The sequence below is a fragment of the Leopardus geoffroyi genome, chromosome C3 (genome assembly GCF_018350155.1).
Source record: "Leopardus geoffroyi isolate Oge1 chromosome C3, O.geoffroyi_Oge1_pat1.0, whole genome shotgun sequence".
Taxonomy (NCBI): Eukaryota; Metazoa; Chordata; class Mammalia; order Carnivora; family Felidae; genus Leopardus; species Leopardus geoffroyi.
The window spans coordinates 86,649,935-86,671,142 of NC_059338.1; the positions used below are offsets into that span (position 1 = coordinate 86,649,935).

At 46.0% G+C, this 21,208-nt stretch overlaps 1 long non-coding RNA gene and 1 pseudogene across 1 annotated transcript; one reads left to right on the plus strand and one right to left on the minus strand.

Moving 5' to 3' along the window:
* The first annotated feature begins 352 nt into the window (after window positions 1–352).
* On the plus strand, window positions 353–15,084 carry LOC123586613 (annotated as a pseudogene).
* A 2,083-nt stretch (window positions 15,085–17,167) lies between these two features.
* Window positions 17,168–19,914, minus strand: LOC123585491. The gene is made up of 2 exons (XR_006706236.1): window positions 19,706–19,914; window positions 17,168–17,576 (listed from the first exon to the last, which is right to left on the minus strand). It is a non-coding gene; the product is annotated as an uncharacterized LOC123585491 (long non-coding RNA).
* Between the last annotated feature and the right edge of the window lie 1,294 nt (window positions 19,915–21,208).

Sequence of the window (21,208 nt, forward strand, 5' to 3'; positions counted from 1 at the left end):
ATAGTGTCCTTGGTATGTATTTGTCTCAACAAACAAGTGAACGAATGAAGAACTTGGCCACGTAGTGTGGGAAAATAGGAGGCCTGATAAGTGTGAAATCTCGTCTTTCGCCAGGGCCCTGTTCCCTGTATGTGGGTCTCTCTCAGCGCCGGCTCAAACCTACCTTGTGTTGAGGGGATATGTCCGCCTGGATCTCCTGGCACCTTGTATACTGTGAAAGTTCTACCTCCAGCACTTAGCACCGAGTTCTGTATGCAACAAGAGCTTAATACATTATGGTCTGATTGAAGAAGAAGCTGAGTCCTGCACACACACGTTGTAACCGTTTGTGGAGCGGGTGGTGGTGACGGCCATGGGCTGCAATATGCAGGGAAACAGAACCAAACTCTGGAGCGGGGCACTGAATCTGGAAGTGGTGAACAAGATGGGGACTCGGGGCCGGGACTGGTCAGCAGAGGAATGGAGGCTGGAATGCATTTAGTGCCTTGGGACTGAGGTTGCCTCCTGGCCAGAGCACGAGTGGTGGTGCCTTTGTTACCCCTCCTCCCCCAGAGCCTGTGGCATGGCTGTTGCCCATCTTGAGTGTCCAGACCCCTCTTCCTTCAGCTCACACCCCTGCCCTGGGACTTGCCCGTGGGCCTTGTGTTACGAGCCAGGCAGGTGTTACGTTCACCGTTCACCGATTCAGCACGCTGGCAAACCGAAAGCTCATTGGATGCCTAGAGCCCCCCTCCCCAGGTAGCCAGACTTTCCCTGACCCTGTGTTCCATTTCTTCTCTGGGGAGGATCTGTGGGCCACCCCATCACGTGCTCTGCGGTGGACCCGTGTTACCCCCTCTAGCACTGGGCTCCCGGCTTGTGCGTTTGTGGGTATTCACTTCCTCTTTTAGTCCCTAAGTCCCTGGAGAGCAGGGTTAGGATTCTACCTGTATCTTTTATCATAACCGTACCTTTAACGTGCCTCATAAATAAATTCACTTAATAAAGGGGTGTTGATCTGAGGGAATTAACTCCTGAATGGAGGCTGCTCTGGGAGGCAGAGATGGCCCAGAAGAGCGCCCCGTCTGACTACGCAGAAGCCCTGCTCCTCCAAAGTGACGCACTTACCGGGGGACAGCAAGGGTGCTCAGTACTGACTGTGTACCAGGCCCTGTGCCAGGTGTTTCTCACACCTCATTATATTTATTCCTCAGAACAATCCTGGGAGGTAGCGCCGTGAGGATCTCTGTGGTTATGCTCCTGCCAGGTGCCCCACTAGAATGACTTGATTTGAGCCCTGTGAGCAGAACCTTCGCAGCCCTTCCGTCTCAGCTCACCTGATGCCTCCTTGGAGAAGCCTTCCTTGACTTCCTCCCTCTAAGCATCCCCTTCCTGCCATTGTCCTTGATCACAGTACACGGCCTATCTTTCCTTCAAGCCCTTAATACGAGCTGTAATTATCTTATTGGGGTTTTTTTTTTTTCCCTACAATTTCCACTTCCCCTCCCCACGATGGTAACTCCGCGACGACGGCGGGCCTGGTTTTGTTGTCCACTGTCGTATCTAGAGTGCTTAGCAAAGTGCCTGGCACACAGTCAGCATGCGACACGTGTTTCCTGACTGGATGACTCAGATATCATCATTTTGTGCCTTATCTAGTGCCTGTGAGATTGTAAGGGCTCAATGCCTTGCGATGCTTCAGGGAGGTGTTTTCGCATTTCGGTCCCTTTGTCTGAGTCTCCTGAATTAAAAAAGATATTTTCACAGCTGTTCTTTCCATAAAAGTCCCACAAAGATGATTATTTTTTATTTAAAAAAGAAAACATATGTAGCACCTATGTATGCCAGTATGTATTCTAAGCACTTTACAAATATTAACTATCTTAACCTTCATAACAACCCTAAGAGGTAGGTACTATTACTATCTTCATTGTGCAGAAGAGCAAACGGAGGCACAGAGAGGTTAAGTAATTTTCCCAAGGTCACACAGCCAATAGATGGCAGGGCTCGAATTTAAACCCAGGTGGGCTGGCTCCATAGCCCATGCTCTTAACTATTGTGCTATGCTTTTCTTTACTCCACTGTGGAGGAAGTGTGTAGAGAAGGGAGAATAGGGGATCATCACTGATTGAACCTCGGCTAGATTTTAGCCACTTTGCTAGGTTATCTCACTTAAGCCTCAAGACTGGATATTATCTCAATTTTGTAGATTGAAAAATTGTCACTCAAGGAGATTAAGTGACTTGCCTGCAGTTCTACAGACAGTGGCAGAGCTGGGACTCAAACTCTGATCTATTTGACTGTGAGGTCCAAGTACCTCCCCTTCTCCATGCCAAATGGCGGCTAGTAAAGGCAGGCCTAGAACTGGAGCTCTGGATCCCCTGCAGAAGTGTCACGCAAGACCAAGGTACATTCTCCATGATTTTGCTGTAAAGGAAAAGCAGCTTTTCTCATGGCAGTTGTGGTTCTGCCACAGAGTGGCTCAAGCCGCTCTAAAACTCCTTTTGTTGATGGTAAGATGGAAACACTAATTTTCACGTTTCCTGCCTTAGTGGGCTATTGCAAAGATCTAATGACATTATGGTCATAAAAGGGATTTAAGGGCCGTAAGAGTCTGTGAGAGAAACCCAGAACAGCATGGTGCTTGAAGAACAGACCCTGGGGAAGCAAGGACAAAACCTGGCACAGCCTGATGCTGTGGCAATCTTGAGTGATTTCTCTTGTAGGCATGTCCTTGACTTAACATCTGTTTCAAAGTCATGATGTTCAGGTCCATTTCTTTCCCAGTGGCCCTTCTATTCTGGAGATCCTTAGCAAAGCAAACATCACTGTCCATTCATCAGTCCGTCCATCCATCCATCCATCCATCCATCCACTTATTTGTTATAGACAAGCATCCCAGTTACTGGAGATAAGGCACAATGACCAAAATAATGGAGCTCTTTGATCCTGATAGTGAGTTTGTGTGTGTGTGGGCGGGGGAGGGGGGCACCCACATGCATGCACACATGTGTACACATACAATTATTTGGTATACTACAAAGCACTTAAAAACACTATAGCAAGCATTTTATACACATGTTTTTATTTTATCGTCACAGAAAACTGATAAGGAAGGGGTTATCCTCCTATTTTATAGATGAGGAAACTGAGGCTCAGTAAAGTTAAGCAACTTGGCTAAAGCCCAGTGATTAGAAAGTGTGGAGCCAGAATGCATTCTCAGTTCTCCACTCCAAAGCCCAGATATCATCCTGATGATTGCATTAAACTCTATGAATGTAATTGCTTTAAACCTTCCCCTGCTTATCTCTCGGGTTTTATAGCCTTTGCTAGTGTGTATCCATCATAAAGCTGTGGGCATCAGGCACACCAAAAAAGAAGTTAACCCGAGACTAGCTCAGGAATGTATCTTAGGGGTTGGTATGTACTGAGCTGGAAATCACACAGGCCTGTGACCGAACACTTGAGGCATGAACGAGTGATGTTTGGAAAGTAGCATTAGAAAGTGGCTGGCACGTTAATGATTTAGAACTCTAAGCTTTTAAGGCTGAGCTCACATATACCTTCTCTTGCCCGATTATTCTGTTCCATGCTCTTAGCAGTGACGGTGGTACTAGGCCAGCAGAGCCACCATGGGTCATATGGAGTCAGAGATGCCCCAGAGACATTAGACCTTGGGCAGTTGTGGGAGGTGATGAAGAAAACTATGGAAGACTTGCTTCTACTCCTGGTGCTGGACTTGGAGTTTCTGTAGGTCAGCAAGGCCAGCAGTTAGGGAGAAAAGATGAATGTGAAGTGGAGAAGAGTGAGGACCATCTGGGGCACCCAGTGACAAACCAGAACCCATAAAGGCAAATTGGAACCCACAAGGAGGGGTTGAAACCCCCATCTTTCGCTTGCTGCCTCTAATTTGGATGATGAGGGCAACCCCTCCAGAAGCTGGTGCTCTTTGTTACAGAGTCACACATGCTCCTGTTCCAGACTCAGAGATGCCAGAGGAGGCCATCCGGTGGGGCCTGAAGAGCTGCAGGCCGACTGCCTCCCCCACCAACAACGAGAGCCCACAGACCAGCCACATTCATTAGAGGCACCAGCATGCAGTGCTGGTCCACTAGGACCTTCAGAGCATAATGACTGCTTTCAAATATTGCAGATTCTTTCTGTGACCAATGCTAACTCAGAACCATGCAGGGAAGGGAATTCTGGGAAACACAGTTCCAGTGTAGCCAACTTGGTATAATACAAGACCTCCACACATCCTGACCTCTCGTGGAATGTATATGGCGAATCCACACAACTTAGCACTGAACAGGTTCTGATTACATGATACTGGTTTGTCTTCCAACTTGATCTTGGTTCCTTCAGTAAAGAATAATACCTTATAGTTTGTGTTTCCCAGCAATGCCCGGTTCAGTGCTGGCCACACAGAGACCTTCAATGAGCTTCAGTTGCAGCTGACCACTCCCCGTTTGCCTCCTCTATTTAGGAAGCTTAGATTTTGTCCCTTAGAAATGACGCCATCTATAATATCCTTGACAACTGATTATCTTGTTTCTTTTCTAGCCCTCAGTGACAGGTGTTACAATTCCTGGAGTCCATCCTTCAATAGGTATGGCCTCGTAGCATTGACAGAAATGAAGCTTGAGAAATTTAGATTTTATTTTATTTTATTTTATTTTATTTTATTTTATTTTATTTTAAGTTTATTTATTTTGACAGAGAGACAGAGTGCGAGCAGGGGGAGGCAGAGAGAGAGAGAGAGAGAGAGAGAGAGAATGAGAATCCCAAGCAGACTCTGAGCTGTCAGCACAGAGTTTGATGTGGAATTTGAACTCACGAACTGTGAGATCTTGACCTGAGCTGAAATCAAGAGTCGTACGCTCAGTCGGTTGAGCCACCCAGGTGCCCCGAATTTAGATTTTATTTTCTCTTACTGTCCACCAGGATGTTGGACTCACACATGATCCATTCCAAGCATGACTCAGAACAAGAAATTCACAAATATTTTATGTTACATTATTGTTGTCATGTCTTTAGTCTCCTCCAAATTTTCGTATATTCTCCTTCTTTGAAAACGCTTTTCACTGTGATAAAATATGACGAACATAAAATTTACCATTTAAACTATGTTGAAGTGCACAGTTCAGTGGCACTGAAACTAGTTAACCCAAAACTATCTCGGGAATGTATCTTAGGGGTTGGTACGTTCACAACTGTCTATTCCCATAATTCTTTTTATCCTGCACAACTGAAAGTGTGTACCTATTAAACACTAACTTCCCTTGTTCTCCTCCCCCCGCCCCTGGCACTCACCACTCTATTGTCTGTCTCTATAAGTTTGACAACTCTAAGTACCTCATTAAGGGGAATCATACATTTGTCCTTTAGTGACTGGTTTATTTCACTTAGCATAGTGTCCATAATATCTTCAAGGTTCATCCATGTTGTAACACGTGCCAGAATTTCCTTCCTTTTTAAGATTGAATAATATTCTATTGTGTATACACCCACATTTTACTTATCCATTCATCCATTGATGTCTTTTTATCTCTTTGATAACCTATATGACACAATGAGCCCAGAGAGATTGATTTATAAACTTATCCAGGAGACTTGTTTCGCTTTGATATTCTTACATTTACACAGCAAATACAATATATACTATACTTTGAAGATCCTTAGTTGCCTAAATGTAACATAATGGAATGAGATTCATCAAAGCGGAAGTCTCAATGACCTGGGACTACAAAAAAGGGGAGGGGGGTGGGAACCTAAGAAAGACGTTCAGCAAACATCTGGTCATCCCTGGCTATGCTGCCTCAAGAGGATCATGGCAAGTGAGGAAAGTCTGATTGAGTTCATATTAGGTCTGTTGAACTTATGTTATTTACATTTATTAATATTTCACAAAAATAATTTTCACAACCACGAACAATATTTCTTTGAAGAGAACGCAACTTTGGAGTCAGACATTCTCACTGTGTGGTTTGGGTCAAGTAACTTAACGATGACTGGTCATATTCATTAAGGGCTTACGTTGCCAAATGTCATACTTTCACTCTCTCATTTATTAAAAGTACCAGTATTATCCCCGTCTTATAAAAGGGATGACCGAGGCACAGAGAAGATTTGCCCACAGTCACAGAGTGTGTAAGTCACAGACCTGGGAATCAAACCCAAGTAGTCTGACGGCAGAGCCTATGATGTAACCACTTCTCTGTACTTGACCTTGGCTTTCCCATGTGCAAAATGGGACAGTAATATCTAACTTTTAGTTTTGTGTGAATTGGAGATAAGTAATATTAAAAAATATTCCAAGTTCCTGGTGTGTAGTAGATCTTTTATAGCTGATATCTCTTCTTGGAGTGGCTTGTCGACCTTTGGAGTTGAGTTAACCCAGTTGCCTTGTAACTTTAGCTCTTTGACATGCTCCAGAAAACTTATGATTGTTCGGATCATCTAGTTATTTCTTATTGTTAGGTTGAGGGAAAGACTCCCTGTATCTTTCCACATACTAGGTGAAATGTCCCCTGCCCCACCCCCATTGGCTGGGAAGTTCTCACTTGGATTTCTCAAAGGCAGTTGTAGTCAAATATCATCTGGGTTGTAGTCTTCTTAAGGCTTGACTTTGGATAGAGTTCAGAGTGGTGCATTCGCAAGCCTATCAGCTGGTGTGGGTTGTTGGCTGTAAGTTTGGCTGGGGCAGCAGCTTGGGCTTAGGCACCTGGCAACATGGAGGCTGAGCTCCAAAATGGAGCATCTACAGAGCAAGCAAACATCCCAAAGGAGCCAAGTGGAAGCTACTGGGCTCCTTTAACCCACCTCTGACGTCATGTAACATCACTTATGCCACATTTATTGTGGAACAGGAACCATTCACTGAGTGAGGGGCCTATACAAGGACACAAATACAATGGTTCCCTAGGGGGCCATTTTGGAGAACAACTACCACAACTATCAATGACCCATATCTTTTCAATGTCTGTCCCTTCGACTCTTTTGAAATAATTCTCATCTGAAGGGTATCATGGTATAATGAGTTATTTTATTTTCTTGAGCTTTAGGTTCCATAATTTGTAAAGGGAATAAGGCTCCCCGGTTATTGTTCGGAGGGAAAGTCACTCCAAAATGACAGTTCTTATAATTGACTCAAATATTTGTAATGCTAAGTATGGGCTCTGTATAGGGCTGTTTACACATGTCGTTTCATTTAATGTCCAAAACAGCCCCGTGCAGGATGTGCTAGGATCATCTCCACATTACAGACTAGAAAACTGAAGTTCAGAAAGCTTATCTAATGTCACACATTTAGGAAGTGGAAGAGCCACGCTTTTCATTACTTCACGTATTGTTTTTATCATTTTTTTGTGCATAATTCTTATTTCCTTCAAAAAATTAGAAACCTTGAAGTAAAGGGTTTGATGTTAATAATTTTCATATTCTCCCCAGTGCCCTGCTCAGAGTTAGGCAGAGGGTAGATGTGAAAACCATGATATTTGTTAACTAGAGAAGAGACTAAGTGACAGGGAGAATGGGGACGTAGAAATTCTCAGTCAGCACAGTGACTTGTTACACAGTTTTCTTTGAGAGACCTTTTTACCTCTTTTGCAGCGATTTGACAAAATCCTCAAGGTCACAGAGAATGCCCCCTGACGGCTCCAGAGGAGGAAGGCTGAGATCAATCGTATTTACTATGCTGAAATCTTGTCAATTTCACCCTGCTACCAAACCCCAAATGGTCTCTACACTGACATTTATTTCAGAGATTCTTTGCAGACTTCTAAATATCCCCCTGTGTTCCGCAGCCACATTGCCTGTCCTCACAGGACACATTTAGATTTATTAATACCCTGAAAACCTTGTGCCTTGATGCAAATCTCATTGCCGTCCGCTTCCCCAATTCTCTGAATCCCAGCTAATTCCTAAAAGCCACTCATCAGGAAGACAGTGATAAAGGCTTCCGTGCGGTTAGAGAGCTAGGGACAAGAGAAAATAATTATTTACCAGGTCACTCTGTCCCCAAACCACCCTTTGAAATTCTGTTTCCATGACCTGCCATAATTTTTTTTTCAATCATTCATCTTGAAATGCAAAGAGTAATGATTTCCTGCAGGATTATAAATAGTTGTAGAGTGGCTGACCTAGACCAGAAATCACTGTTTAATGTCTAATGTTAGATGTCAGGGGGAATTAATTGGGGAAAGAGATAAACAGCTTTGCAGAAAGGAAAAGGTTTCCTGAACACTGTGCCCAGGAAGGACTTAAAGGGTCTTAGACACTCTATGGGAACCCTGAAATAGGCCACTTCCTTCATATTCTATCACCCAGGGGGGACACAGGACGCTGTCCAGTGGACTCAACTGGATGCTCGCATGTGAATTATACCCTCCTGCCCACCTCCAACCATACCTTACATCTTTTGACTCAGAATCTAAGTGGAATGAAGGGTAACAGGAATGTGGGGGCTACTCTTCTCTCTTGTGGCACCAACTGTGATGACAGGTTTAGATAAAGTCGTCTAAGAAATTTGGTGTTGGGTAAGGGTCATGGATTCCCAGAACTAGAAGGTGTCTTAGAAGGGAGCTTCTGAAAGTGTGGTGCATGGATCCATGGGGAATCTGAAACCCTTTCAGGGAATACATGATGTCAAACCTGCTTGCACAAAAACACTAAGATGTTATTTGCCTTTCCGCCAGTTTTATTTATTTTTATGGTGTTGACATTTGCACTGGTGAGGTAAAAGCAATGTGGGTGAAAATGTGGCACCTTGGTGCAAACCAAGGTCTTGGGTACAAACTGCTCTGGGGGTCGGTGCCGTTGTCCTTTACCTCATGGACTAGCTGCAAAAAAATCGTCTGTTTCACTTAAGAATGGCCGTGATGAGGCAGTAAAAAAGTATTAATTGTATTAAACCTTGACTTTGAGTACATCTCTTTGGAATATTCCATGCAGTGAAATGGAAAGTATAGAGCACCTAAAATGCTTCTCCTGCACATCAAAGTGCCTGGTTATCCAGGGGGAAAGCAATCAGGCTGTTGTTTGAGATAGGACCTGAACTTCGCCACCGTTTTCAAGGAACGCCATTTTTGCTTAAAAAAAAAAAAAAAATAGTAATAACTGACTGACAAACTACGGTTATTCAGCCTTGGGTATTTAACAAATTGTTTCTCAAAAATGAATGAAACAAATCTGGCACTTCAAAAAACCTTACTGGCAGAATTTGTGGCAGTGGCAAAATTCACATTTTTAAGTGAAAATCAGAATTTTGAAACTCTTTTCTCTGGCACCATGAGCCAGATTAACATTGAGAACACTTGCCCAGCTCAGTGAACCAACATTTTCCAAAAGATCAATGCACGATGGCACAAAATCCATACATGGGTAAAACACTCATTTAAAGTGTGAGATAGCTTAACGGACGTTAGCGGAACCGAGTTCAAAAAGCCCATTGACATCTCAGGTTCCAAATTGTCATTAATCTTGAAGAATTTATCACTAGCCAAGTTGGGTGAGGTATCAGAGAAGAATACCCAGCCATAGTTACCTGGAAAGGCTATTAAATTCTGCCTCCCCCCCTGCTCCCCCTTTTCAAACTGTGTATCCCAGTGAGGCAGAATTTTCTTCCCAGACTCCAGTGAAACCAGTATATCACACAGGACTGAATGCAGAGGCGCAGATGAGCCTCTCTCTAACCCACTGGGTGTCTGGGTACTCTCTAACCCAGACACTAAAGAAATTTACAAAAATACCAAACAGTCCCACCCTTCTCACTAAGTTATTTGGTTTGGGGGAACATATATTTTTTACATAAAAATATGACTTGCATTAATATGTCATGGCTTGTTTAAATGAATTAATAAACATTTGTAATGTTTTAACTTTTAATCTCTGAGATGATAAATATCAGTAAGTATCACCCATGTAGTAAAAAGTTTTCAAATGACCCCAGGCTTGGCCCATCTACAGCATCCCCACTGTTAAGTATAATGTGAGCCAAAATTTGATGTTCTTTCCCTCTTAAGAGTTCCTTTGTTCCAGTTACATATTTCTAGTCACTATAGCCTATTCTGCCTTATTCCACCATCCTATAAACTCACCACCAGGCAGTGTATATATCATAGTTCCAGGGACCTAGTGGCTGTGTTAGGATCTGGTATGGTCATGAATGGGTTCCTAGAAAGACAGCAAAGAGAGTTTTGCAGATGATAACTAAATGCCGTGAGGATTTGAGACTCTTGAGCATGAAACAAGTAGAAACCTTCCTTCCCAAGCCCATTTCCCTAGGGAATGTCTTCTGTAGTGGGCTTAATGGTGGTCGTCAATAAGGTATAGGACCTCCAATAAGGTCCCAATCCCCAGAACCTGTGAATATTACCTGTATGGCAAAAGAGTGCATATTACCTTATATGGTAACAGATAAGATGGAATTATCTGGGTGGGTTCTAAGTGCCTTCACAAGTGTCCTCAGAAGAAAGTGGCAAAGGAAAATAAGACAGAGAAAAGAAGAGGATAGGGACACACAGGGGAGGCAATGTGAAGATGGAGATTGGAATGATGTGGCCAGAAGCCGGGGAACACCAAGGAATGCCAACAGCCATGAGAAGCCAGAAGAGGCAAGGAAGAGATTCTTCCCTGGAGCCTTCAGAGGGAGCAGGGCCCTGCTGACACCTTGATTTCAGGTTTCTGGTCTCTAGAATACATTTTTATAGTACTAAGGCATCCAGTTTATGGTACTAAGCCATCCAGTTTATGGTGGTTTGTTCTAGCAGCCCTGGGAAACTAATATACCTTTGATGGTCTGGGAACAGGCATGCCAACTGCTTGTTAGTAATAACAATAACAACAACAATAATAAGAGTATCTACTGAATATCCACTCTGTGCCAAGCACGGCGCTAAGCGCTATAACACATTATCGATCAACTGCACAACTTCATGAGACAGGCATCATTGTCACAGGCATCATTTGTAAGTGAGGAAGATGAGACTTGGGGTTACAGGGCTAGTAAGAGGAGGAGCTGAGATTAGACCCAGGATGTGTTGGACTCTTTCTTGTTGGCTTTTATCAGTACCTCGGGAAGTACTGCAAGGACGGCCCATTTCATCGTGAGGGGGAGTCAGGGAAAAGAGAACAGAGCAGGCGGGGACCAGCATGGAGCAGAGAGAAGCCGAACAATCCCAGGGGGCCCTTTAGCAGCTGCCAGGGCCCCCCTCAAACCTGCCAGGGCAGGGCTTGGCAGGGTATGGAGAAGGGGAGGAGGGCTGGGGTTCAGAGATGCTCTTGGTCGCTGTTCAGAGCCAAAGACTGTTTTCATGGTTCCGTAATTCCCATACCTTCCGCCTAGACTGGTAAGGCAGCCAGGAAGCACATATTTCAAGCAGGGTGGATGTTGTCAGCCAGTGTTGGTCTGGCAAGCCCTCTGTCCTCTCGGGCAATCCGAAGAGAGTCTGCCCAGATGCTGCCAAAGCCCCCGTGAGGCCCTGCTTGTCAAGACATTGCCATTCATGTCGCCTGAAGGCATTTGGGGCAATTTCCATTTCCTTCCCTGAGGCCCAGTTTCCCTTTGATCTTACACATCTGGCTCTGGTCTATAAACTCAGCTCAAGGAGTAATTAATGCAAGCTCAAAGGAAGGGAAAAAGCCGAAGGGAGCTCTCTTCTACAGCCAGCTCAGTTCAAAGTGCTCGAGGACAACCTGAGCAGGATAGCTTTATGAGGTTCCAGAGCTATCATCACCCCAAGTGCATTGGGAGCAGACAGGGTTGGCTCTGCTGCAAACGAGGCGTTTGCTTGTAATTGCTTAGGATGAAGGATTTGTTGCGGTGGGTGTAGCACAAACAGTCTGAGGACAGACTCCAACAATTCTTATAACTAAAGGCTATCGGATGAGACAGCACCACTCTTTTCCTCCAGCCCACGGCTAAAGGTACGACAAGGAATGAGATGAATCAGGTAAAGGGCCCAACATTTACTGAGCACCTACTCTGTGCCCGGTGCTTCGCATACATTAGTTAATCTGCGAAACAACTCTGAAATGAAAGTGTTATTTCTCACATTTTTTTTTTCCAGAGGACGATACTGAAGCTCATAGAATTACTGTCTAGTAAAATCTGATCTAGTAAGACCTGAATTATCACATGTATCCACAGCCTGGGCCACTTTCACCATCCCGTGCAAAATAAACACTAAGATTGAATCACGTGACCCTTGTATGTACAACGAAGACCGATCGGGGGCACTGGAACATGAACATGTCTGAATGAAACACAAACATTCATAAAATTGGATCTATAAATTCAAGACATTCTTTTTGTTATTTTTGGTGGGTCAGAGGGTGTGTGCTGAATTCTAAGCCAAAATGTGCCCAACGTGACATTCCTCAATCTATGGAATGTGGCCCATGGATCAGAGCTGGGCCGTGTGGCCCATGGATCAGAGCTGGCTCACCACGTGCTTCTGACCAGGCCAGGAGGAAATACAGAAACTGAGCAGAAGTGTTCAGGAACATTCACTGCAATTTGACATTCACGCCATTTTTGCTGTATTTTACAAAAGTATTGAGTACGATAGATTAGAAAGTTAAATATCTGATCCTTCACCGCAGTCAGAGAAGCCTGTCAGAGCGTGCACATCTGGTCATGCATGAAGCCGTTCGAACAAACAAATGTTATAAAAACAATATGTTTTGGACGTGCATATATAATCATTTGAATGTGTGCTTAAATCAGATCTATTCAAGCCTTCCTAACTCATCCTTGTGGTTCTTGCCAGAGTCCCATTGCTTATTGTTCAGCGATAGTGTTTATTTGTTTAACTTTCCACGGGTTGGTGAAAACAGCATCCTATTTTCTATAGTCTCGGGGAAAAATCCCGATTCCTTAGCAGGCAAGGCACCTTCTCACCATTCTCTTCCATACTCTGCCTGGTCCAGGATGCTTACGCTGCCCGAAATGCCTCTTCCTTGTTTTTGTCTGTGAGCTCTAAATTCAGTCTTCGAGGCTCAACTCAAGCAACATCTCCTTGGAGCCTCCCTCCAACCCTCTGCCCAGCTTGGGTCATTTCATCTTGGATGCTCCCAGTGCACACTGCACAGGCCTGGCTCACGGTGCCCCCTGGCATGGATTACATATCTCTTCCCTGTTCCACATCCTCTGCCGCCCTGTGCACCTGGCCTGAGACCCCTTCCTGCTTCAAGAATCAGACCAAAGGCCATCTCCTCCAGGAAACCTTTCCACACCACAAATTAACAGCTTCTTTCATTCATTCATTCATTCAACACAAATGTGTTGAGCACCTGGTATGCGCAAGATCTTGTGTTAGATTCTGGAGAAAGGTCCGTCACCCGACAGGACAAAGACCCCACATTCTAGGGGGAAGAGATATTAGAAAATGAAGCAAAAAATAAATACAATCATCGCAGGTAGTGGGACGTTCTGTGAAGGAAGAAAAGCAGGGTGCCATGATGGAGCGTTGATGGGGGTGAGGAGGACTGCTCAGGGAGAAGTCACAGGGAGTTGGACGCGTGGGCCTGAAGGGTGAGAAGAAGCCAGCTATTGTAAGGACAGGGACAAGTGTGTTGCAGACAGAGGGAAGAGCACGGGCGAAGGCTGTTGGTGGGGAACACATTCGCTGTGTTGCAGGGACAGCCAGAGGCTGTGAGTCTGGGGCAGAGAGCAAGGAGGGGAGTAGGAGGAGGTGAAGTCAGAGAGGCAGGCAGGGGCCAGACCTCTAGGGCTCTCTCGGCCACGGCAAGATTAGAGTTTAGTTTAAATGCAGTGGGAATCCCTTTCCACGCTACCCAGGGAGGAGTCCATTCGGCGTTGTTCTGCATTCAGGTTGTAACTTCCGGGAAACTTTCACCATCTCCGGAGCTCTTGATGTCCTGAAAATAAAGGAGGATGCTCTCAAATCTCTTGCAGCAGGAACCCACTTGGGTGGCACGGGCCTTGGCTTTCAAATGGAACGGTACATCTACAGAAGGAAAAGTGAAGCTTGGGAGAAGCTGCTGCTGGCAGCTCCTGCCATTGTTGCCATTGAAAACCCAGCTGCTGTCAGTATCGGGTCATCTGGGAATACTGGCCAGCGAGCTGGGCTGAAGTCTCCTGCTGCTGCTGGAGTCACTCCTATTGCCGGCCGCTTTGCTCCTGGAAACTTCACTAACCAGACCCGCGCAGCCTCCTGGGAGCCGAGACTGCTGTGTGGTCGTTCAGCCCAGGGCTGACCACCAGTCTCTCACAGAGGTGTCTTATGTTAACCTACCTACACACTGCTCTGTGTGACACAGACTCTCCTCTGTGCTACGTGGGCATCGCCATCCCTTGCAACCAGGGAGCTCACTCGGTGGGTCTGGTGGGGTGGGTGCTGTCCTGGGGAGCTCCGCGTATGTGTAGCACCATTTCCGGTGAACCCATAAGGAAGGTCGTGCCCCCTCTCTGAAGAGATCCTGAAGGGGTTGAAAAGGAAGAGCAGCCCACTGCCAAAAAGGCTGTGATCATGGAGGGATCTCAGGGTGAATGGACTGCTTCCACTGCTGAGTTCACTGCTACTCAACCTGAAGTCAGGCTGGTCTGAAGGCGTGCAGGTGCCCTTTGTGCCCACCCAGCAGTTCCCTCCTAAAGACTGGTCCGCAGCTTCCACTGTTCAGGCCACCGAATGGGTAGGAACAACCACCGAGTGGTCCTAAGCTGCTCTTTCACAAGGGCAAACGAAATGGAAATTAGGTTGATGGAAAACGAAGGTCTCTAAAAAAATTAAAACATAAAAGAAATTAAATGCGGTGGGAATCCACTAGAAGGTTTAAACAAAGGAGAGATGCAATCGGGTTTATCTCTTTCAAAGAACATTCTGGCTGGTGTGTCAGGGGGCAATGCTGAAGCACCACTTAGGAGGCAGCGACCGTGGTCCGGGTTAGAGATGATGGTGGCCTGGGCTGGGATAGCAGTGCTGGCAATGAGGACAGGAGGGAGGATTCAGGTTATGTTCTGGAAGGTGGGCTGACTGCTGGAATGAGTGATGTTTTGGGAGTTCTACTGGATGTAATACTACAAAGCTTGGGACACCTGGATGGCTCAGTGGGTTGAGCATCCGACTCTTGATTTCAGCTCAGGTCATGGTTCATGGGTTGGAGCTCCACACTGGGCTCTGCACTGACAGCATGGAGCCTGCTAGGGACTCTCTCCCTCTCTGTCTGTCTGCCCCTCTCCTGTGTGCTCTCTCTCTCTCTCTCTCTCAAAAATAAATAAATAAACTTTAAAAAAAACTACAAAACTTAATTGTAGGAATATTGGAGTTCTCTTCAGCTCTGAGTCTGGGCTTTACTAAAAGCCTTAAACAGAAAACATCCTAACTACAAAAATGTCCACTGGGAAAACAATGCAAATGTGATTATGTGCTAGCTGGAATGTAGGTGTTGGCATGTGAGTCTACAGGCATTTTCTGATCCAACATTGCCGTTATATCAGAGAAACAAAACAAAACATTAGCAGGTAAGTGTCCAAGTTTTAAGTCCAAGAAGCAGCCCTGAACCTCACCCCAGAGACTGTTCTCTTGGCTGACAATGAATCAATCAGATGCTTTGTTTGAGCCCCATAATTCTATCCTAATATTAACCAAGGAAAGGTGTCCAGAAGACAGAGTGACAGGTCTCTGGGCAAGGAAGTGTGTGACAGCCAAGGATTTGCTTTGCTGTTCAGTCCTTTGTTTTTCTCAGTATTCCAGAGCTCCCTAGGAATCTGGGGGAATCAAGATTTGAGTCAGCAGGACTCCAGAGTCTATGCAATAAACCTCAGGGACCAAATCAGTCGTGATTGTGCTCATTAAAATGATGGATCCAGACACTGATAAGCAGGTGGGTGGCAGGGAATGTGGGTACTAATCACATTTCACTCTCCTGTGCTTGAGTATATGCCCAGGGAGTAATCTGATCACAGCAATAGTAATCGCTTCAAAATGTATGGGCCATCCCAACGGATCAAACTTAAGTTTAAAATTGGGGCAGAAAAAAAAAAAAAAAAGAGGCTTAGCTGATGATGTCTATAATGGACAGTATGACAAACGCCCATTTTTCTATCTTAAAATGATGTTTAAAAAAGACTTCTTTCATCAAAATTCATCAGCGTGGTATTCACTGCAGAGGACGTTTTTGGAATACTGATGCATGCCGGCGAGCATATATTTTACACCTGCTGGGAGCTAGGTCTGGGGGTGGGGTAGGGAATGGAGAGAGAAGTAGGATGCGGGAAGTGCCTGGAAAAGGTCAGTTGTTGGACTGGTGGACCACTGGGTGAGGTCAATCTGGAGAAAATGGTAGGTGAGGTCAAACCTTGGATAATTGTTGTAAACAAAGGAAATGGAGAAGGAAGCCAACACTATGTCTGATCTACGTCCGTAAACAACACTCACTTTGGGGCCAAATAGACTATGTTAGGAATCCCACCTATCCCGCCCACCAATGTTTGCACCTTGGGCAAGTCAGTCTAAACTCTCCAAGCCTCAGTTTGCCCATCCTTGAAATGGGGGAAATCATTATCTCCACAGTCTTAGTGAGAAATAAACGAGATGAAGTATACTCAGTGTCTACAGACCTAGCACATAGTTGGTGCTCAGCACATGGCAGAAAATGATAATATAGTATCTCCCCTTATCCACAGGGGATGTGTTTCAAGACCCCCAGTGGATGCCTGAAACCATGGATAGTATTGAACCCTCTATATACCCTGTTTTTTCCTATACATAGATATATACCTATGATGCAGTTTAATTTATAAATTAGACACAGTAAGAGATTAACATTAATACTAAAATAGAACAATGATAACAATACACAGATAAAGGAGACGAGGGCATAGATTCTTAGTGATTATTTCGCTCTACTAGAATTTCTTTTCTCTTTCTGTTGAAAAGTCACTATATTTTGGGGTATCTCTGACTCTTCAGGCAAAACAAGGCTTGGATGTATCTGTAAATATACTGGACAACTACTCATATACCCATGCAATGTGATGGGTGGTAGCTAATTAGCTGAGCTACTGGGCCTGGGAGTGAATCACTATATGCTAAATAAATGGGACCAAATCAGATTAGGTATCAGGGCATGGTACCCTGGAGAATTAGGGTAGGTCTGCCTCGTAGGGGACCTTAGAAACCATCGAATTCAGCCTAACAGTAAAGTAGAGGAGACTGAAACCAAAGAGGTTTAGTAACTGTTCTGAGACTCTTTAAGAGGCAGAGCTGAGGGGGCAACCCACCGGTCCATGGATTCCATTGTTCTCTCCTTTCCTGTTCCTTGTTTCCCGGAGGCTGTGAAGGCAGATGGCAGTGAATGATTCCGAAACACTGAGCTTACAAAGTCGGAGAAGAACTGAGTTTCTGAGCTCAACTCCTCTGCTTAACTGTGGGAAACCACCACTCATATTCCACTTGAAAACGATTCTGTAGGCCCCCCTTTGGGACCTGAGGGGGAAAGAAGGAAGCATGGTCATCAATCCATGGTTCAACGTGCGAGCTTCAATGATGGATTCTAATTGGCTGGTTAGTTGGTTGACGGAACTCTCTCTCAAAGGTGGCTCTTATGAAATGAGGTTCAGATGCCAGAAATCTCTTGGTATAATTTGGAGAAAGAAATTAGAATCACAGACATAGAAAAATGTTGGAGTACAATTATTACATAAAAATTATTCCCTAAACGTATTTTCCGAGAGAATCAAAAAGAAACTCCTCTCGCCAAAGCTTGTGTAGTGCAGAAAGAATCAGTGTCACTGAAAAGTGGTCCAGTTGGGATTTGTGAAGACCGGGGATGATGCAGAAGGCTCTGTAGCTGGTGGCCCTGTGTGCGTTGAGGATTTGGAAGGAGTGGTCACATAGCTGCCTTCAGCCCCCACAGGCAGTGGCTGTGCCATCAGCAGCTTGGCGAGGTGCTGCCCTAGTGGTCTGACCTTTGATGCACAGGGTGTCTAACCTGGCTGTGCCTCAGTTTCTTCTTTTTTTTTTTTTTTTTTTTTTGAACGTTTATTTATTTTTGGGACAGAGAGAGACAGAGCATGAACGGGGGAGGGGCAGAGAGAGAGGGAGACACAGAATCGGAAACAGGCTCCAGGCTCTGAGCCATCAGCCCAGAGCCCGACGCGGGGCTCGAACTCACGGACCGCGAGATCGTGACCTGGCTGAAGTCGGACGCTTAACCGACTGCGCCACCCAGGCGCCCCACAGTTTCTTCTTTTGTAAAACAAAGCCACATCTCTCAAATTTTGCTGGGAGATGATATATGTAAAGTACTCACCATGGCGCTTGGCTCATAACAACCTCTAGATAAATGGTAGCTATTATTAGCTGTCATTACGGGATTCTAGGGGTTCTGTCTCCTAACAGTAAGTTAGGAGATAAGGGGAGGCTTATTTTTGCTTCCCCTTCAGTCCCTCCCATCCCCTCTCTCTACCTCTCCTCCTCTGCCTCCCTTTCCACTTTTAAGGATCCTTGCGAGTACATTGGGCCCACCCAGATTACTTGGATAATCTCCTGCTTTTAAAGCCATGAGATTTTACGTTCACCAGCAGCAATCCGAATTCCCTTTTTCCAGGGAACCTAACATTGTCATAGATTCTGGGGGTCGGGGGGGTGGATGTGGTGAGGGGGCATTATTTTGTTTGCCATGCGCACCGATGAGGTGCACTGCTTTAGGCAAATCTCTTAACTCTTTAATTCTCAGTTCTCCCACCCGTCCTGCTGCAAGGATTAAATGAGACAAACGCACCTCAGGCCCTTAGCACAGCGTCTAGCACATATAAGTGCTCAGCCTATAGTGTTCTCTTTCCTTTGTCAAAAATAAACACATACACCCTGGAGTTCTGTAGAACTCCGGAGCCTGTATGGTATCCTGAACAACAGTGCCCTAAAATGTTTCTTATGGCTACGTCCTGGCCTGCTTTTTTTTTTTTTTTTTTTTTTAAGTGGGCTCTACCCCCAATGTGGGGCTTGAACTCACAACCCCTAGATCAAGAGTTGTGTGTTCTACCGACTGAGCCGGCCAGGCACCCCCGACCCGGCATTCACAATGGAGGGGCAGCAAAGGCCGAGAGCCTGCGTGGTGCCTGGTCACATGCTCCTTCCCTGCTCTCTGGGCACCCCAGGCACACCGCCCTCGAGGTTTTTGGCGCTTGGCAGTGATTGACCAGGGAGGGAAGTACTCTCTCGGTGTCCCAGGGGGACAGATGAATCATTGAGTGTGGGCCTGGCAAACAGTTCATTCTTCTATGAATGGTGACAGATATTCAAAAGGAAATGGCGTTCAGTGCCCAGCGACTTGCCTTGGACACAAAGAAAACTACCAGAGAGAGATATTCATTTTTCCGGGTGCCCTCACATTCCTGATGTCCCTTGAGCTGGGACATGGGGAGGGAGGCCACTCTCAGTAGGTGGCTGGGGAAATTGAGGACTGAGGGTAGGTGACTTGACCACGGTGCCACAGCTTACCCGGGTCTGGCATTCTGACTTCCACCCCTGGGGCCTCTCCCCCTGTGCCCAGCCTTGCCATATGTAGCCTTCCCCCAGCCACTGAACAGCTAAGGATGTCACTTACATGACACCCCTTCTCCACTTTGCCTCCTCCTCTGTCCTGACCTCCAAGCAGAGGAGGTCGTTGCCACAGAGCGGCCCTGACCGTGAACCTGGGTAGCATCCCTTCCTCCCTAGCCTGGCGCTTGCCCACACTCCATTTGGTACTTAGTACTTACTCTCCTACCGGTGGCTGTCCCCAGTTCGATTCTGCTCTTTCCTAATTCCTTGGAGAACTGAATTCTTGCAAAGAGGAGAGAGCAGTAGGCAACCCTCCGTTTCATTGGTTCTCACCTGGGGCAGGATCCTCCCCTGTTCCCAGAAACCCTGTGAAAGTCGTGGGGGTTGGGTTTGGGGTATTACATTGGCTTGAGGGGGTCTCTGGCATTCTGTGTGTGTGTGTGGGGGGGGGGTCTCTTGCATCCTGTGTGTGTGTGTGGGGGGGTGCTGATTGTCCTGCAAGGCGCCTGCAGTTTGATCACCACATGACAGCAAAGAACCATCTCAAACAATGCCAATAGTGCCCTCCTGAGCCACCCAGCTCTAATTGGACAATCAGCTCTTGTTTGGACTGTTAGAACTCCCTTATTTGATGATGATGTGATTTAGAACTCTTCCTCGGGTGACCAAAGCTGTTAAAGTTAAGAAGAGCCTCTTTTCCCATGAAAATGAAATGACTGATTCCACAGCTCGTTACTGGGTAGCATGGGGGGGACAGAGAAATGGGGTGACAATGGCCATCAGGAGGGCTGGTTCTGAAGCTGCCTGGTCTATACTGTGGCTTTGCCGTTTACTAGCTTTATGATCTTGGCAGCTCAGTCTCTCTGTGCCTCAGCCCTTACTTTTTGTTACATTAGGGACAAGTGTAGCTACCCCGTTTTGCTATGCCTGGCCCAAAGTAAGAGTTATTAAATCACTGCCATGTGTGACCTGGGGCAGGATATTTCTCAGCTCTGTGTCTGTCTCTTCTCATGGGAATAGGGATGATAATGCCTACTTCAAAGTGTTTTTGTAAGATCCAAGGAGAAAACACACGAAGAGGGCCAACTATAACACAGATCATGCTCATAACAACCTCGTGAAGGTGTTACCCCCATTTTACAGGTAAGGAAACTGAGGCTTCAATAGAGGTTAAGTAACTCAGCCACAGGTACACTGCTATCTGGGATTTGAGCCAAGGCTGCCCGGTTCTAGATTCACTGTGTCCAACCACCATAACCATTAGCTGCTTTTCTCTAGGCAGCACCCAGAGCAATGCGTAGTAGCTTGCGAGCATCCCTGGCTGGCAAAGAGACAATTCTGACCTTTAGCTGTGCCCCCCAGGCAGCCAGACGCAGGATTCCCAGCTCTCTTCCCAGAGCAACAATGCTGTGTGAGAGAATGGCTGGGAATTCAGAAACCTGGAATCTGGTTCTCGCTCTGTTGTTTCCCTGGCCTCCGTGGGCAGGTCGGGCAACCACACAGGGCCTTAGTTTCCTTCAGGAGAAGGAGGCAAGGGTGCAGAGATGTTCCTGTGATAATGGGAAGCTGGAGAAGGGGTGTACCTCGGGGTCCGACTGTCTCTGTTAGCAGGAACATCCCCCTGGGATGTCGTCATAATGTGACTTGCAACAGAGCCAGTTTGGGGCTAAACCCTGGTTTCTCCTTGGACTGTGCACAGATAGGAGTGGGCTCCTGAAACC